General features: G+C 42.8%; 1 protein-coding gene across 4 annotated transcripts in view; it reads right to left on the reverse strand.

The window, feature by feature from the left end:
• The window catches only part of LOC138824833 (transmembrane and coiled-coil domains protein 1), a 139,240-nt gene extending 123,704 nt beyond the window's left edge, over positions 1 to 15,536 (reverse strand). For 2 of the 4 annotated variants that reach the window (XM_070019186.1, XM_070019182.1), the window contains exon 1: positions 15,442 to 15,536. The gene's annotated coding sequence lies outside the window, so the exon portion shown is untranslated. Of the gene's footprint in view, positions 1 to 2,058; positions 2,105 to 15,189; positions 15,271 to 15,441 lie in introns of those variants that run through there. The other 2 variants (XM_070019184.1, XM_070019183.1) reach the window with 2 other exon arrangements.
• Positions 15,537 to 18,382: the final 2,846 nt, after the last annotated feature.

The raw sequence follows: 18,382 nt of genomic DNA on the forward strand, positions 1-18,382 counted from the left end.
TATGAAAATAATACAACGAAACCCTGCTAAAACTTTGTTAAATTAAATTAAAAAGCTGGGTAATGGTGGCTCATGACCGTAATCTTAGCTAGCTGGGAGCCCGAGACCTGTAGAATCACAGTTCAAGGCTAGCATAGGTATGAAAATTTGAGAGACTCCGTCTCCTAAATAACCAGCAAAAAAGTAGGCTGGAGGTGTGATCCAAGTGGCAGAGTAAAGCACAAAAGCCAAGCCAGTGCAAGGCCCCGAGTTCAAATCTTAGGGTGGAGTGGGGTGGGGGAAGGGAAGGAGGAGACTGAAATCACAGGGCTCTATGCAGTTTACTGGCAAATAAAGCATGAAAAACAGTAAGAGTAAGCTGGGCACTGGTGGCTCACACTGTAATCCTAGCTACTCAGAAGGCTGAGATCTGAGAATCTGTGTAGGCCGGAAAGGCCATGAGACTCTTATCTCCAAGTCTTATCTCCAATTAACCACCAGAAAACCCAAAGTGGCACTGTGGCTCAAAGTGGTAGAGTGCTAGTTTTACGTGAAAGAGCTCAGGGACAGCACCCAGGACTGGGTTTCAAGCCCACAACCACCACCAACAACAAAAAAGTACCAAAGAGTAATAAAACTAAGATGTTAAATAGTTTAATAGCTTTGTGTTTGTATGTTTACTTTCTAAGCTGTCTATGTCTAGTAAATTGTCAAAGAAGAGATTTATCCTCATGTGAACTATCACACAGACCATCAAATGCTATTTTTCAAAAAAAATGTATTCATCATATGACTTATGAAATGGTAACCCCTTTGTACAACACCTTAATAATAACAATAAAATTATATTTTTTAAAATGGTAATTTTCTTTAACAATTTTGGCATTTTTAAAAATATAATTATTTTTCATTCCTTATATAATTGTTAAATAAGTATTCAGTGATACTTGCTAATGGCTTTAATTAAGAAAGGCTATTCTAGAAGTGGAGAAGAATCAAAACGATCTTGCAAATCAACAAGACCTTGTCCCATTTTTTTAAAAAGGTTAAAAATTACATTTATATTTTTATACTTATTATTGATCTTGTTTACTTTGTCTCCACACATAATATACAATGTATACTCTATGAAGGCAGAAATTTTTATTTTCTCCTCTAGTACCCAGAACAGTAACCACAACAAATTTTTCACAAATGCACAAAATAATAAATGAGTTTTTTCTTCAAAACAGTATCCAATGAATATTCTAAAATAGTTCCTTATTATGGACGTTAACTTTTCTTTCAGCGTCACATTCAAGAATCTACTTTTTTTTAATTTTATTTTATTTTTTGTTGGTCATGGGCTTGAACTCTGGGCTTGGGCGCTGTCCCTCAGCTCTTCAGATCAAGCAGCTCTACTGCTTGAGCCATGGAGTCACTTACGGTTTTCTAGTGTTTTACTGGAAATAAGAGTCTCACAGACTTTCCTACCCGGGCTGGCTTTGAACTGAGATCCTCTGATCTCAGCCTCCTGAGTAGCTAGGATTACAGGCGTGAGCCACCGGCACCCAGCTAAGAAGTCTACTTTTTAAAATGCTATATGCCGAACACCTATTCAGTGAAAACTTAGCAACATGTTTTTAAAACCTATTGTAGCTGGGTGTTGGTGGCACCCATAGTCCTAGTTACTCAGGAGGTTGAGATCTAAAAATCATGATAGAAAGCAAATCAGGACAGAAAAGTCGGTGAGATTTTAATATTCATAACCACCAAAAGGCCAGAAGTGACACCGTGGGTCAAGTGGTAGAATGCTAGCCTTGAGACAAAAAGCTGAAGGTCAGTGCCTAGGATCTGAGTTCAAGTCCTAGTACCAGCACAAGAAAACAAACAAAAAAACCTATGGGGGGGGGGGATGTAGGGGAGGCAGAGGGAGGGAGGAGATGGGAAGGGATGGGAAGGGGAAACAAAGGAGGAGGCAACAATGCTTGATAAGAAATGTACTCATTATCTTGCCCATGTAATTGTAACCCCTCTGTATGGTATTTTCACAATAAAAATAAATAAATAAATAAATAGCTTTAAAAAAAAAAAACCTACTGTGGACTCATGAGTAAAGATGGGAGTTGGCCAATAATGCCCAGTAACTGGGAGGCTGGAGCAGAAGAATCAGGCCATCCTGGGTTATACACTGAGACCCTGTCTCAAAGAGCAAACAAAAAAGGATAGAAATTTTAAAATCTGATTCATGATCAGGGCAGGCTTATAACATCAAAGTTCAAAAAAAGAAAAAAGAAGGCTTTGATTGGTAAGAACTGAAATGTCTACAATGCTACAAAATGCAATAATAATCCTTTATATTACTATAATAGCCTTTCTCACCTATTTTCTCATTTAATTCTCAACAACCCCATGCCCATGAGCTGTGTAAGGCAAGTAACAATTTGTTCATTTCAAAGTAAAGTAAAAACCTAAAGTAACAAACACACTAAAGCATCAGGGTAATCTCAAAACTTAAGACTGGAATCTCAATTTTTAGTTCAAAATCTGCATTATCACACCTCTTCTAATAAATAATACTGTAATAAACTATAAAATTACATATCCAAATATTATGTTGTGGATACTTTCCCCAAACTATCCAGGTTAACGCAGAATGGGAACAAAGTTCATCAGTCATTATCTCAATCTGAGAATAAAAACTGAAACTACTTCTTGACACTTGTAAGTCTAAGCACAGGTCCACTAACATCCAAGAAGAGTGCTAAGAAATGACCATTGATCTATATGCAATAAGGAAGTTCTTGCTAGGAAAGAAAATGGGGCAAAGGAAAATAGGGCGAATGAAAGAAGAACAGAGTCCTAGGGAGGACAGTGACATGGGTATATGATTGTTCTATACTGCTCTGGATGCCTACAAACGTGAGTGCAGAAGAAGAGACAGAACCCCTCAGAACCTCCAGAGTTCTCTTCTTCCCTTGTACAGATGAAGATGAACAGTTATGATCCAGAATGTTTCACCAAAAGTTCTTTTTAAAAAACTTAGAAAATAGAGTTTGGAATGTGGCTCTGTGGTAGAATGCTTTTTAGCATGCACAAAGCCCTGAGTTCAATCACAGAACCATTAAAAATAACAGTTAAAAAAAACAAAACTTAAAATATCATTCAAAAAGTGATCCAAATACCAAAATTAGATCTAAAATACACTGGGATAAGATAAATTATGCAGGATTCTAGGCATTCCCACACAGTGAGACCAAAGGAGAATGTTCACAGCTAAGAATCACAAGAGTTTAATGCCTCCGTGCCTCTGATCATATAATAATTTTATCAAAATGAATTCCAGGAAATGGGGGGAAAAAAGGGTGATGCAAGGACCAGACATGGGCATGTACATCTATACTCTCAGCTGTGAGGAAGGCTTAACTAAAAGAATCAATTGACCAAGATCCAAAAAACTTCCCTGAAAAAACTCAAGATCCTATAGGGGTAGGAGAATTAAAGGAAAAAAATGGTGGGGAATGATTCGAGAAGCACAGCACATTCCCAGCATGTATGAGACCATGGGTTCATACCTTAGTATCCCACACCACACACACATATACACACACACACACACAGATCTGATCTGGGAGAATGAACTCTATACCATGTGAACATTCTGACCATGTAGAACAGCTATTCACCAAGCTTTAACGTCTGAAGAAAGTGCTGTATGTGCAATAGCCAGGATATGGAAACAACCCAGATGTCCCACCACAGATGAATAGATCCAAAAATTGTGGTATCTATACACAATGGAATAGTATGCAGCCATTAGAAAGGACAAAATAATGGCATTTGCAGGGAAATGGATGGAGCTAGAAGAAATCATGTTGAACAAGGTAAGCCAAGAGCAAAGAAACAAACAGCACATGGTCTCCCTAATAAGTGGATGTTAAATCCAAAACATAAGGTGATATGACAAACTTAACAAGGCTTAAGAAACAAAGGACTAAAAAAAAAAAAAAAAAAAAGAAACAAAGGACTTACACTTATCTGGTCAAATCACTACTAAATAACTCCATGCTGCTGATCATATATATGGTATATAAGTGCACTGGAGGGAAATCAGGATGACAACACAGAACTAGAGGGAATCAGGGAAAAACATAGAACAGTGGGACCCATCAGCTGCACTGGACATTGATCAAAATGAACTAAGCAACTCAATGGCAGCGATGGGAGGGAGGGAATGAGTGGGAAAGAGGGAACAGCTGATGCTATGCAAAACAAAAGAAATGTACATATCACCCAGTGTGGAAGAAATAACTGCATTGTCAAAGCTCATAGAACTCATAAATGTTATAGACCACGATAGACAATTTGCCCCATGAAAGTTAGAATGTGTTTGTGACTTATACTAAGCATCACTATCCCCCAATACTGTGAAATTTGGGGAATTATGTAATCACTTAATCACAATAAAAAAATTTGAAATAAAAAAAGAAAGTAAGTGCTGTGTATGTGTCTTCCCCAGAGGGTAACACTAACATCTGCTGGGTCAGAGGTGCAAGAGAACAAGAAACACTACTAAGTAGCTGAAAATCTCTAGTTCTCTAGTTCTCACTCAGGCTATAAATTCTTTCCAATTAAAATCACATAGTGGCAATACAACTAACCAAGTGCAGATGTCCCTGTTGCTCCTGTCACTGACAGGGAATCAGCTCTCTTCTGATCCCTCATAATAATAAAATTAAATGCAAACAATGCATGGTAGTACAGACTTATAAACCAGCACTCTAAAGGCTAAGGCAGGAGGACAGAATTTCAAGGCCAGTTTGAGCTATAGAGTAAGACCCTATCATATATGCATGCATATGTACATACAATTTTTTAGAAAATATAAAAATAAATCCAAAAACTCATTTTCCAGTTTTTCACAAAAAATAATAGTCCTATCACACACCAACCAAATAGAGATAAACAGTATTAGTGGTCTGCCAAAAGGTCCAAGCATTCTGGCATCTTATAAAACAAATGCTATGGGGCTGGAGTTGTGGTTTAAGTGATAGAGTGACTGCCTAGTAAACCTGAGGCCTTGAGTTCAAAACCCTAGTAGTACCAAAACAACCACAAATACAACTACTAATTCAAAAATTCAAATGTCTACATGACCAGAAATAATCATCCAAAAGAGTGCAGTGTTGCTGGGGGGTTGGGGGGAGAGTGCACGAGTGCGAGAGAGCACACGCACCAAAGGGGAGCTAGGAGCTGTGGTTAACACATGTAAAACCCAGCTACTTAGGAGGCAGAGGTTGGGAGGATTGAAATTCAAGGCTAGTCTGTGCAAAACATTGGCAAGATTCCCATCTCACTACGATCATACAAAATTCCCAGGGCAGTCAAAGTGATAGACTTAACCTAGAACATTAGGTGGGGGGGAGGGGGGGGAAGGGACTGCAAAGTAGTGTACCAAGCTTCAGCTTTACAAGATAAGAGTTCCAGAAATGGATTGTGGTGTATGGTTGCCCAGGATTACGAATGTACTTAAAGCAACTAAACTGTTTGTTGTATGCAAACACAAAAGAATTTATTACCCCCCCCCCCCCCCGCCAGTCCTGAGGCTTGAACTCAGGGCCTGGGCACTGTCCCTGAGCTTCTTTTGCTCAAGGTTAGCTAGCACTTGATCACTTGAGCCATAGTTTAAAAAAAAAAAAAAAAAAAAAAGCCATTTCCAGCCTTTTCTGTGTATGTGGTACTAGAATGGAACTCAGGGCTTCATGCATGCTAGGCAAGCACAATACCACTAGGCCACATTCCCAGCCCTACACAAAAGAATTTCTTAGAAGGAAAAGTAAAAGTAGCCTGAGAAAAACCACCACACATTATGTATAGAAGAATAAAGATAAACCCAATCAAGGCCAACTTCTCTTGGAAACCATAAAGGCCAGAAGAAAGTGAACCAACATCTTTTTTTCCTCTCCCTTCCCCTCCCCCTTCCACCCTCCCCCTCTTTCCCTTTCTCTCCCTCTCCCTCCCCCCCTCGCTCTCTCCCTCTCATGGGGCTTAAACTCTGGGCCTGGGCACTGTCCCTGAGCTCTTCAGCTCAAGACTAGCACTCTACCACTTGAACCAAAGTGCAACTTCCTTTTCTGGTGGTTAATTGGAGATGAGTCTCATGGGACTTTCCTGCCCAGGCTGGCTTTATACTGTGATCCTCAGATCTCAGCCTCCTGAGCAGCTAGGATTACAGGTATGAGCCACCAGCACCCAGCAGTGAAGCAACATCCTTAAAGTAGTATTAAAAAAAATAATAATGTAAAGATCAACCTATAATTCTATACCCTGTGAAAATAGCTTCTTCAAACAGAAGCAAACTAAACACTTCTTCAGAAATACTAAACAGACTTATCATCAGCAAACCTATACTGTAAGAAATGTTTTTGTTTTTTTTTTTTACAGCCTTCAATCAGAAGGAAAATGATATTACACAGAAGCCTAGGGCCACACAGAACTGTGTCCTGGGAATGGTAAGTACATAGGTAAAGAGGAGGTTTATAACATACACATACTTGGACGACTTGTTATACTGGGAAAACATTCATTCATATTGCTAAAGGAAAGAAAAATCATTATGAAGAATTTTCACAATATACTTATCTTTCAATATGCCTGTCTTGCAAAATACTCAAAGTACTTTATTAACAGAACTTTACACAAAACTTTAATCAGCATTCTTTTAAGTGATAAGAAGCTCTAAGCTGGGCAGAATGGCGTAAGCCTATAATCCTACTCCTTGAAAGGCAGAGATTGGGAGAATGAAGCTCCAGGCCAGAGGGGCATAAAAGTTCAACCATGGCTGGGCGTGGCCATACACATTTGACATCTCAACCACAAGGGGAACACAAAAGCAAGGCACAGTGACTGCACTTGTCATCCCCAGCACCCCAGGGAAGCACAATCCTCCTACCCAAAGATTGCAGTCCAGGCCTGCCTGGGCTTAAATTGAGACCCTAGCTAAAAAAAAAAAAAAAAAGGTGGGGCCCAAGCAGGAGAATGCTTGACTTGCAAGTGCTCAGAGCCCTGAGTACTACAGAGAGACAGACAGGCAGACAGAGACAGAGACAGACTCTTAAGGTAAAGCTATTTTTCTGATAACTAAGAGTCTTCCTGTTGGAGAAACAAAATTAAAACTAAAATCTTCTCAGTACCAGCAGTGTTCCATTACAGAGTGTTTTTTAAAAATCTATAGGAGTTGTCTAGAGAAAAATTCCTTGCGATAAGTATGATAGTGGTCAATAAATAATTTAAATATATTTTAGTATCTCCAGGGTACACCAGTAATTTAAGAATAAGCTACAAGACAGAAAAGAATGCTCATTGTTATGATGTCTGGAAAACATTAGGTTTAAAAAAATTAATCAAACTGCCCTAAATCAGCAAAAGAAAAAAAAAAAACAACGTTTACCAAGTCTCCCTGAGGAAAACAAATTTGTCAAAGCCAAGATGTCAAAACAATAGTTGCAAAATGAAATCAGGGTCAGGTGTTGAAACAAGAAAATGAACACAGTAATATTGGGCACTATTACAGCTCAAACCTCAGAGGGCATGTGGTTAGTAGCAACAAACCTCTGTAATTTAACATCACTGATGCATACAGAATGGAATTACAGAATGGAATACTGCCTACTCTCCCCTGAACACAAGTTAAGTATAGTTCATACGTTCCAACTCCTCAAGACCACTAGCAGATCTGACATTCCAACTTCATTTGAGAGACCACTTGCAACCCTCAAACAAGTTAACTGAACAATACACAACATAATTCAGGATGTTCCTATGTCAGAATTTGAAAGGAAGGCTACCTACTGCTATCTCATCTGGACCAAAATACTTTCCTCTGAAAAACTGAGTTAAGAAGAAAATTATGTGATTTCAGTTTCACTAATGAATACCAGGACACAGAAAGGTAGGATTGTTCAGCACTTTGAGTCAAATCACTGAGTAACTTTCCACTTTATGTGATAATAACTGTATCCAAAGAAATGAACTGGTTATGTGCCCAAGAAAACTGGAAACATATGTTCCAACAAAAACTTATACAAGAATGCCCAAATAAGGGGAGGCACAGAAATGGAGAGACAAAGGGTGAGCAAATGCAGCAATGGTACTCATTGGACACTATATTGAAAAGGAACTATAATGGGGATGGGAAGGAAAAAGTTAGGCGAGAAAGAGGGAAGGAATGACATTGTCCAAAAAGTAACTGTAACCACTCTGTACATCACTTTTATAATGACAAAAAATGTAAAAGAATAAGCTCTGTCCCCCTCCCTTCCTTATTTCTTTTTTAAATAGTCTTCTATGCTGCCTCAAATTCCTGGGCTCACATGATTCCCCAGCCTCAGTCTCCCAAGAAGCTATATAATTATAGGCATGCCCAGGCAAAACAGAATTATTCTTATAGTCAAAACGTGGAAACAGCTGAGTGCCAGTGGCTCATGCCTACAATCCTAGCTACTCAGAAGGCTGTTTCTGAGTGCTACAGTTCAAAGCCAGTGTAGGCAGCCAAGTCTCTGAGACTCTCATCTCCAATTAACCACTAAAAAGCCAGAAAGAAAAAAAGTGGAAACAATGTCACTCATCAACTGAGAAATGAACAAACAAAATATCTAAATAATGAAATATTATTCAGAAATAACAAAGTAATAAAGCACTAAAACATGCATGTTGATATATCGCTGTGAGTAAAGGCAGAAACAAGAGGCCCTATTCTTTATGATTCGATGTATATGAAATATTCAAAATTAATTCACAAGATTTCAGAAAAATCAAGATTGCTAGTCTTCAGGAGATAGAGGAAGAGACTGTTTAATGGCTACAGAGTTTCTTTTTGGTATAACAAAACAGTTCTAGACTTCAAATACCGTAGTATTTGTACAATAGTGTGAATGTACTAAAAGCAATTGAATCACTTGCGCATAGTTAACTTGTCAATGAGGAAATTTTATGTTATACAAAATTTATAATATAGAAATACATTTCCAAATGTTAATTGTCCTAGTGCCTGTATCTCCTTAAAAAAGAAGCAGCAGCAGCAGCAGCAGCCACGTGCCAGTGCCAGTGGCTCATGCTTATAAATCTAGCTACTCAGGAGGCTGAGATCTGAGGATTGCAGTTCAAAGCCTGCCCAGGCAGGAAAATCCTTGAGACTCTTATCTCCAATAAACCACTCTGAAAACCAGAAGTGGCGCTGTGGCTCAAGTTGTAGAGCACTAGCTAGCCTTGAGCTGAAGAGCTGAGGGACAGTACCCAGGCCCAGAATTCAGCCCCATGACCGACAAAAAAAAAAAAAGAATATTTTGCTCATTAAAATAATCAATCAAAATCACTTTAAAACTGCTAATACAATGTTATTTTAGAAAAGGCAAAACTGTAGATAGTAAACAGAGCATTAAGAGGTTGCTAAAAGCTGGCACAGGGTAAACAAGGAGGTAAAACATAGTGATTATGAGACGTTAAAACTCCACTAAAACCTACAGAATCTTAAAAGCACAGTGTAAACCTAAAAAAATGAAAATTCTTACATAATAAGTACAGGGATCTCAACATGGAATGCAGACTGTGACACAACTCTAAATCTACAGCAACTACATGAAATCTACAGGAAAGTAGTGCTGATGAAGAAATGTTGGAAAAACTAAAGGCAAGAGGAACTGTCCATAGTGCTATATTCTAGTTGCTGGTTTCCCATAGGTATGCAGCTTAACAACTCTGAAACCACCACACATGAATCCTGGAACTGAAGAAGTAAACAGACAGCAGACAGTGAGCCAAGTTTCTCACTGTAAAATGAGAGGTTTCAGATCACAAAGGAAGTTGGGTTAGAACGATTTCTACGATACCAAGTAAGTCCTGTTTAGCTTAATATGCATACTGGCAGTTACATACAGAAATATTTAAAATATGTGCAGATAAAGTATCAACATCTAACTCCTTGCTTTCTCTCTTATACACACATCTTCTTGCTGTCACCTAGAAGCAACAACACTCTAGTTGTACTCAGAATAAACAACAGCAAGATCTTGGCTTCTCTAATACCATTCTCAAATAAAAAGGAATCAGGGGAAGTGGCGCTGTGGCTCAAGTGATAGAGTGCTCGCCTTGAGCTGAAGAGCTGAGGGACAGCGCCCAAGCCCAGAGTTCAAGTCCCACGACCGACAAAAAAAAAAGGAATCAGGATTCCTTAAAGAAACAACTGATTATAGGAATGGACCAAAAAATATACAAGCCTTGAAGCAGCTTACACTGCAAGAGCAAGAAAGTACTCAAAAAATACCCACAGCCACACTAGGTGGTGCATACCTATAATGCCAGCTACCTGGGATGTAAAGATCAGGAGGACCATGGTTTAAACCTAGCCCAAACAGCAAGACCATCTTCAACAAATAAAGTGTAGTTGTGGGATAGCCTGAATTCCAGCAATGCAGCATAGATGAAAGAGGACTGTGATCTAAGGCCTGCCCCCCAGAAAAAACTTAAGACTCCCTCTGAAAAAATAGCTTAAAGCAAAAAGGGAGGGAGGCATGACTCAATTGATAAGAGTGCCTGTCTAGTCACCATGGAGTTCTGAGTTCAAACCTCAATACCATCAAAACATACAATGAGCTGGGAAAGTGGCTCAGTGGTAGAGCGCTTGCCTTGCATGCCTGAGGCCCTGGGTTCAATTCCTCAGCACCACATAAGCAGAAAAAAAAAGCCGGAAGTGGCGTTGTGGCTCAAGTGGTAGAGTGCTCGCCTTGAGCTGAAGAGCTGAAGGACAGCACCCAGGCCCAGAGTTCAGGCCCCACGACCAGACCCCCCCCCAAAAAAAAAATCTGAATAAAGTGTGGACTTAGTAATGATGTAATATTGGTTCATGCATTGTGAAACTGTATCATACCAATGTAAGATGACAATAATAGGGAAGTTGGGTCTAAAGTAGACAAAGAAAGAATGAATGTCTCTGTATTAAATGCTTCATCGTAACTCTGTAAACCTAACACTATTCCAAAAATAAGTTTATTTTTTAAAAGATTTTTAAAAAATGTAATATATTTGTGATGGATATAACTAATTTTATTTAGTGCATCTGGGAACTCCTTCCCCCCAAAAAAAGCCTAAAATAGGATTCTCTTCCCTCAAGAAACTTTTGTCTTATTGTGAAAAAAAATGCTCATGAAACAAGTATAAAATACAAAAACATGCAAACATTAAAGATAAATGTATGTTTAGAATATAGAGATGTCTAGAATTATATGAGAATGTTTCAGGAAGAAGATAAAATTTGAGTTTACATCTTTAAATGTGCTGGAGGATACCAATGTAATAAAGAAAGATAAACACACTTACAGAACAACCAGAAAAGGTCAGGAAATAAGAAAAAGCTAAAAGGAAACGTTTAAAGATCCCTGAAAAGACTTAAATGAAAGATCTAACAACACTGAACAAATACTTGAAGGGTCATGTGGCAGAAATAATACATCATATACCCATTTAACTTACAAGCTGACCTCTGTAAAATGTGACCAGTGCTCAAGGACAAATTGACAGCTGCTCAGTAGAACCACAACAGGAAATGCCAAAAGGGAAAGAGAAGAAGCAGTTCTCTACAACTTTTTCAAAGGACATTTTATGTATGTATGTGTGTGTGTGTATGCCAATGAAGTGAAAAATCTCTGCTACTTTGAAATTCTGAGAACACTATTAACCATCCTTTCGTATTACATTGTGTTTAATATTTACATCTGTAAATGTAAAAACAGAATTTTTAAAACTCTGAACTGAAGCAGTAAACTATCAGAAATCTCCACCATCTCCCACACCATGATAGAGATTAGATGGCTATTTTTAAAAGCTAGTTTGAAGGCTAAGATATTCACAAAATAAGTTATTGACATCTCTCCTCTTAGTCAAGTTTGGTGATTCTCAGTCTCTAATGTGCATAAGAATTTTACTTGACTATATACACAAAATATAAACGCTACACTTTTTGAGTAATTTAAATGATTTTCAAGAAAAATTGCCCCTTTATGTGATTTGTATCTCATGCACTAATCCGCAGGCCTACTCCTAGGCCAAGGGGGAACTCTACTGCAAGATTATGCCAAGGAAGAAAGATCAACTCCTAAAAGAAAAACACTCTAACAATTAGATCTAAAAACTGCACAGGCTACTTAAAAGTAATGAAATTTCTGGCACTAAAAATATTCAAGTAAGCCTCAGAAAGTCACTGTGAACATTTCAGAAAGGAGCAATTGGGTAAGTAAAAAATAAAAAAAAACTCAAGGGGCTGGGAAGATGGCTCAGTGGTAGAGTGCTTGCCTTGCATGCATGAGGCTCTCGGTTCAATTCCTCAGCACCACATAAGCAGTAAAAGCAGGAAGTGGGGCTGAGGCTCAAGTGGTAGAGTGCTGGTCTACAGCTGAAGAGCTGAGGGACAGCACCCAGGCCCAGAGGTCAGGCCTCACTACCAAAAAAAAAAAAAAAAAAACTCAAGACACTTTAAGACTCTACAATAGGTAGGATTTTAAAACTTGGTAAGAGGAAAGCAAGCTAGTTGAAAGCAACAAAGGCACAAATGACAAGTTACATGAGGAACTTCAACAATGGATAACATGGAAGAGGCCTGTGTCTGTCTATCTGCAGACCTTTGCACATGCTGCTTCATGGCCATCTTTCAGGTCCTAGATCTTCTCCCTAGTAAGGCCTCCTATGTAACCCACCACCTACCCTCTGGCTGACTTGCTTGTCACATGGCTCATTTCGTTCATCCATAGTAATGAACTAAACTATGAATAAGCAAACTTTTTTTTATAAAAGTCCACATACTGCATAAAAATACTGTGTGCCAAATACAACTCTTGTCTGTATTTTTTTGTATGGCTTGAAAGTCAACAAAAGTTTTACCTATTTAAATGGTTGGAAGGGAAAAAAATCAAAGACAAACATTCATGACATGTGAAAATTGTATGAAATTCAAATTTCAGTGTCTAAAAGTTTAGTTGGAAAGATAAAAGCAATACAAAGAATTATTCTGATCACAGTATATGCACATCTGAAATACCAAGTTGAAATGTACTTTACAATACACATTAAAAAATTATGATAAAAAAGAAAAAATAAACATGCTAGTTTATAATACTACCTATGGTTGCTTCTGCACTGAAACAATAATTGAGGAGTTGCAACAGGACTTGTAAGGCCCCAAATATTTACTTTCTTGTCCTTCACAAAAAAGGTTTAGTGACTGCTGGTTTACATTACTATCTGAAATTACCATATCTGCTTTTTGTTCTATATTCTTTTTCTCTATGCAAGCCACATACACAGAATCCAGTTTAATAAAAGCAGTCTGTCCTGCTCTTACAATGTAGTCCAGTGCTTAGAAAAAAATCTGAAACAAAGTAAGGTGCTCAATAAATATTTGATGAATAAATTAATTGACAGACCATAAATGCCATTCCGAGGAACTTAAAATTTAAGTCCTTCAGTCATTATAGGTTTTATGATATGCATAAAAACGCCTACAGAAAAGAGGAAATATCGAGCAGAGGTGCAAGCAGCTTAAAGTTTTTTAGTGGTCACCAACTAGCCCAGGACAGCATTCTTCATCATACTACAGGCAACAGGGGTTTTCTTTGTTTTTTTTGGTCGGTTGTGGGGCTTGAACTCTGGGCTTGGGTGCTGCCCCGGTGCTCTTCAGCTCAAGGTGAGCACCCTACCGCTTGAGCCACAGTGCCACTTCCCAGTTTTCTAGTGGTTTATTGGAGATGAGAGTCTCACAGACTTTCCTGCCCGGGCTGGCTTTGAACTGCGATCCTCAGATCTCAGCCTCCTGACAACAGGGGTTTTGTACACATAAAAATTCTCTCAACTATTACAAGATGTCACAACATTGCCAACTGATTGTGCTACTGTTTATCCTAAGACACAGTCTATGACACTTCATTTCCATACATAGTATACAACTGCTACACCTTGCCAAATCTTTAATAAGTGCTCATAATTGCAAGCCTGTATAACATACAAATTCATTTTTAATATCTAAATTTCTCCTGTGCTGCTTCAGCAATCTATTCTGTAGGCAGCTGAAAACTCTAGAAATTAAAAGGTTACCACCCACAGACCAGAAGCAGATTTTTAATCTTTCTATACTAGCCAGAGTGGGTGTGTGCTTTCAAACACACACAGACACAAACATAGTTGAAGATAAGGTATTGTTGAGTTTAAATCCCCCCATCCGCATCGTTTGTTACATGATAAGTAAAAGTGCCACCTACTCACAATTTCAATCTCAATCTTCGAATCTACAAGTAGAGAAAATAATGTAACTACCTGCTGGAGGAATTCTATGTCATTAATCATGAGGTTCTTTCCTCCAATCTTTGCAACAATTTCTATATACAGGTACTTCAAAAAGAACAGCGATTGGCTTAACCAGTGAGGTCCAAAAGTTAAGATAGTGGACGGATGATGGAATAAACACATCAAACTTTTGTTAAAAATTAAACTAGCTATCTTACTTTTTTTTAGCCCTAAGTGTTTTTAAAAGAACAACAACAATGATAACCTAATTGAGGAATTCAAGCCTTTTATAGAGAGAGATACTTATGATATAGGTACCTTTGACTTATAGCAACCATTTTAGATGGGGATGGGGGGGGGGGGAGAACCACCTTTTTTTCCTCTGTAACAAGAAAGTCAGGATGAAAATGCAGTCTGCAAACTCTGGCTAGGCTCTACCAAGACTAACGATGTGTCACCAGAGCCAAGGAAAAGAAAGCAGCCGACGGCTCAGGTAGGCGGAGAATCCTCGCCACCGACGCTGTTCAAGGGGTGAATCAAACCAACACTATTTACACCTTGGCTTGGGCTGAAAAAGCCGGGACTGGCCAACTGGAAACGGATCTCTGGCTCTGGAGACAGGTACAACTCGCTGCACCCGGGCCCCTCCCGAAGAGAGTTGAGAAAGGGCACCCTGGGGTGCAGCCCAGCCCCCCCCCATCCTCCCCAGTGCGCCCCCATCCTCCCCAGTGCACCCCCCCACCCCGGTCAAACAAGTTCAAAATCAAAACAAAAGGTGCAAAACTGGTCTCAGGTGGCAGCGGCCCGGCCCAGCGGCCAACTTCGCGGGCGCCGAAGACCCCCGACCCTTCTCCTCAACACGGGGGGTGGGGGACGGCCCAACTCCTCAGCGCCCCTCCTCACCTCGGCCTGAGGAGATGCTGAGGGGGCTGCGAGCCGGGCGAGGTCGGGGCCCGGCGGGAGGATGGGGGCCGAGCCCTAGGCCCGAGGTTTCAGGCTCCAACGGGGGCCACCGAGGGTCCCGGCCGCGCCAGGCCGCGCGCCCGAAGCCGGGCCTGCGGCGGCGGCGGCGGCGGGCCGCGCTCCCTCACGACCGTCCCCACCCACAGCGGAGGGCCGAGAGGGGGCCGCGTCCGGGCGGGGGCACGCACTCACCGACGGGGAGGGGAGGAGCGGCCGGCGTCCCCGCCGGCGCCGCCGCTGCAGCTCAAGCGCCGGCTCCTGCCGCTGCGGCCGCCGCGCCCGGTCCATTCCCCCCACCCAGCCACCCCCCCTCCCGGCCCTCCCCCCGCGCCGCCTCAGCCGCCGCCGCCGCGGCCGGGACGCGGGAGCGCGAACCGGCTCCGGGGAACGAAAGCCAGAGCGCGCGCCCCGCCACCGCCGCCACCGCCCACAACCTCCACCCCCGGCCGACGGCGCCTGCGCGAGGCGGCGCGGGGCGGGCGCGCGCACGCCGCACGGGGCGGGGCCGGCCTCGAGGGGCGTGGCCGCGCCTCCGGTCCGCCCACCCAGCGGGCGCTGTCCGCGAGGAGCGCCTCCGGACGAGCGGCTCCCGGTCCCGAAGCCCGGGAGCCGGGCTCCGCGGGACCGGTTCCTGTGCGGTGCGGGTTTGGGCGGGTTTCTGGCTGAGGCTCCGGCCTTCGCAGGCCGCGAGGAAGAGGCAGAGGGGGTTCGTTCACGTCAGACATTTCCACCCCGGCCACGCGGGCAGCCGCGGGACCGCCCGCCGTGGCCGCGTTCTCCTAGCCCGCCGCCGGCGTCGCGGCCGGCGGGTCCGTGGTGTTTCCGTCCTGGGAGGAGCTGCGAGTGAGTACACTGTGGGGGCTAGCGGGGGTCCGACCCTAAGCTTGTCGAGGCCCGGGGCGGGGTGGGACCCCAGTGGGGGCCCAAAGGGGAGAAGACACTGAGTGCGGGGTGGGCCGTGGGCCTGGGAAGAGGCGGAGCCGATGTGAGGGCGGCCTGCGGGGGGGGGGGGCGGGCCGCGGGGGGGCGGGCCGCGGGGGGGGGGCGACCCACGGGGGGGGGCGGGCCGCGGGGGGGGGCGGGCCGCGGGGGGGGGCGACCCACGGGGGGGGGCGGGCCGCGGGGGGTCGGGCCGCGGGGGGGGGCGGGCCGCGGGGGGGGCGGCCCCTGGTGATTGCGGGGACCCAGCTATCATGGGGGGGGGGGCTCGTTAGGTGACCGGCCAGGTGGTCAGTACCAGGGAGGCCGGTGGGGAGGATTACTTAGTTACGGGGGCCGGACTTGCCGGGCTAGCTGGGAGGGAAGGAGAGGACGAGGTTGACTCAGATCGAGGGTGGTAGGAAGGCATTCATTTCGGGAGCATTGATGGAGGCCCGTGAGGAAAGTCACTCGAAGGGGGGGGGGGGGGGAAAGGTTTGAGAAACCTAAAGGTAAAACAAAACACTAAAATTTTCAGAGAAAAAAAAAATAGGGAATGTCTCTGTGACCCTGGGATAAAGATTTCTTAGGACACAAGAAACGTGAACCATAAATGAGATGAGCTCTATCAACTTCTGCTCTTGAGAGAACACTTAAGAAATGACAAGGCAGGCGGGGCTGGGAAGGTGGCTCAGTGGTAGAGCGCTTGCCTTGCATGCATGAGGCCCTGGGTTCGATTCCTCAGCACCACATAAGCAGGAAAAAAAAAGCTGGAAGTGGCGCTGTGTCTCAAGTGGCAGAGCACTAGCCTTGAGCTGAAGAGCTGAGGGACAGCGCCCAGGCCCAGAGTTCAGGCCCCACGACCGGACCCCCCCCCCCAAAAAAAAAATGACAAGGCGGCTGTGGACTTAGCTCAGTGCTCATCTAGCACTCAAGGCCCTGGGTTCAGTCTCCAGCCACTGGAATTTTTAAAATGAAAGGCAAGCCAAAGTTAGGAAGAGGAGTTTTTAATGAAAAACTCAATAGAAAATGAAGGTCTTGGTCTGGATGTGTGGTTCAGGTAATAGAGTAGACTGCCTGTGTAAGCTCTGAGTTCAAACACTAGTCCCACCTTTGAAAAAGAAAGAATGGGGCTGGGAAGGTGGTTCAGTGGTAGAGTGCTTGCGCTGCATGTGTGAGGCCCTGGGTTCAATTCCTCAGCCCACATAAGCAGAAAGAAATGGGGGTGTGGCTCAAGTGGTAGAACACCATCCTTGACCTGAAGAGCTGAGGGGCAGTGTCCAGGCCCAGAGTTCAAGACCCACATTCAACAAAAAAAGAGAAAAGAAAAGAAACAGAGAGTGAGGTAAAGAATGTATATTGATACTAAGAGTTGTACAAGATTTTTTGTTGTTGTTGTTGGTCATGGGGCTTGAACTCTGGACTTGGGCGCTGTCCCTGTGCTCTTCAGCTCAAGGCGAATGCCCTACCACTTGAGCCACAGCACCACTTCCAGTTTTCTAGTGGTTTATTGGAGGTAAGAGTCTCCGACTTTCCTGCCTGGCTGGCTTTGAACCTCCATCCTCAGATCTCAGCCTCCTGAGTAGTTAGGATTATAGGTGTGAGCCACCAACACCCAGCCTTTGTACAAGAATTTTTATAGCAGCTTTATTTTTAGGTTTTTGGTGTTTAGTTTGCTTTTGGCTTTTTGAGATGGCAGTTTAGTGAACTGGAAGACAGGCAGTAGAAAGCATTCAGATAAGTGATCACAATGCAGTGTACTCATAATCTGACCTATTGAATTGAAACCCCTTTGCACAACAATTTAAAGAGAAAGGAGAACCAGTCACTAATGTCTCATACCTATAATCCTAGCTACTAAGAAGGTTGAGATTTGAGGATCACAGTTTGAAGCCAACCCTTGAAGTCCTTAAGATTCTTATATGCAATTAATCACCGAAAAAGCCAGAAATAGCACTCTTGCTCAAGTGATAGACCACTAGCCTTGAGCACAAAAGCTCAGGGACAGTGCCCAAGCCTGGAGTTCAAGCCCCAGGACCAGGAGCGGGGTCGGGGAGGGGGAAAGAGTGAAAGAGAGAATATTCAGATGAAAGCACAGAAAAAAGAAGGAAAGAAAAGCCCCACAAAAAGCATCAGAAACCAGGAGCTGGTGGTTCACACCTATAATCCTAGCTACTCAGGAGGCCAAGACCTGAGAATTAGGGTTCATAGCTAA

This window comes from Dipodomys merriami, unplaced genomic scaffold (genome assembly GCF_024711535.1).
Source record: "Dipodomys merriami isolate MVZ:Mamm:240054 unplaced genomic scaffold, mDipMer1.0.p SCAF_13, whole genome shotgun sequence".
NCBI lineage: Eukaryota > Metazoa > Chordata > Mammalia > Rodentia > Heteromyidae > Dipodomys > Dipodomys merriami.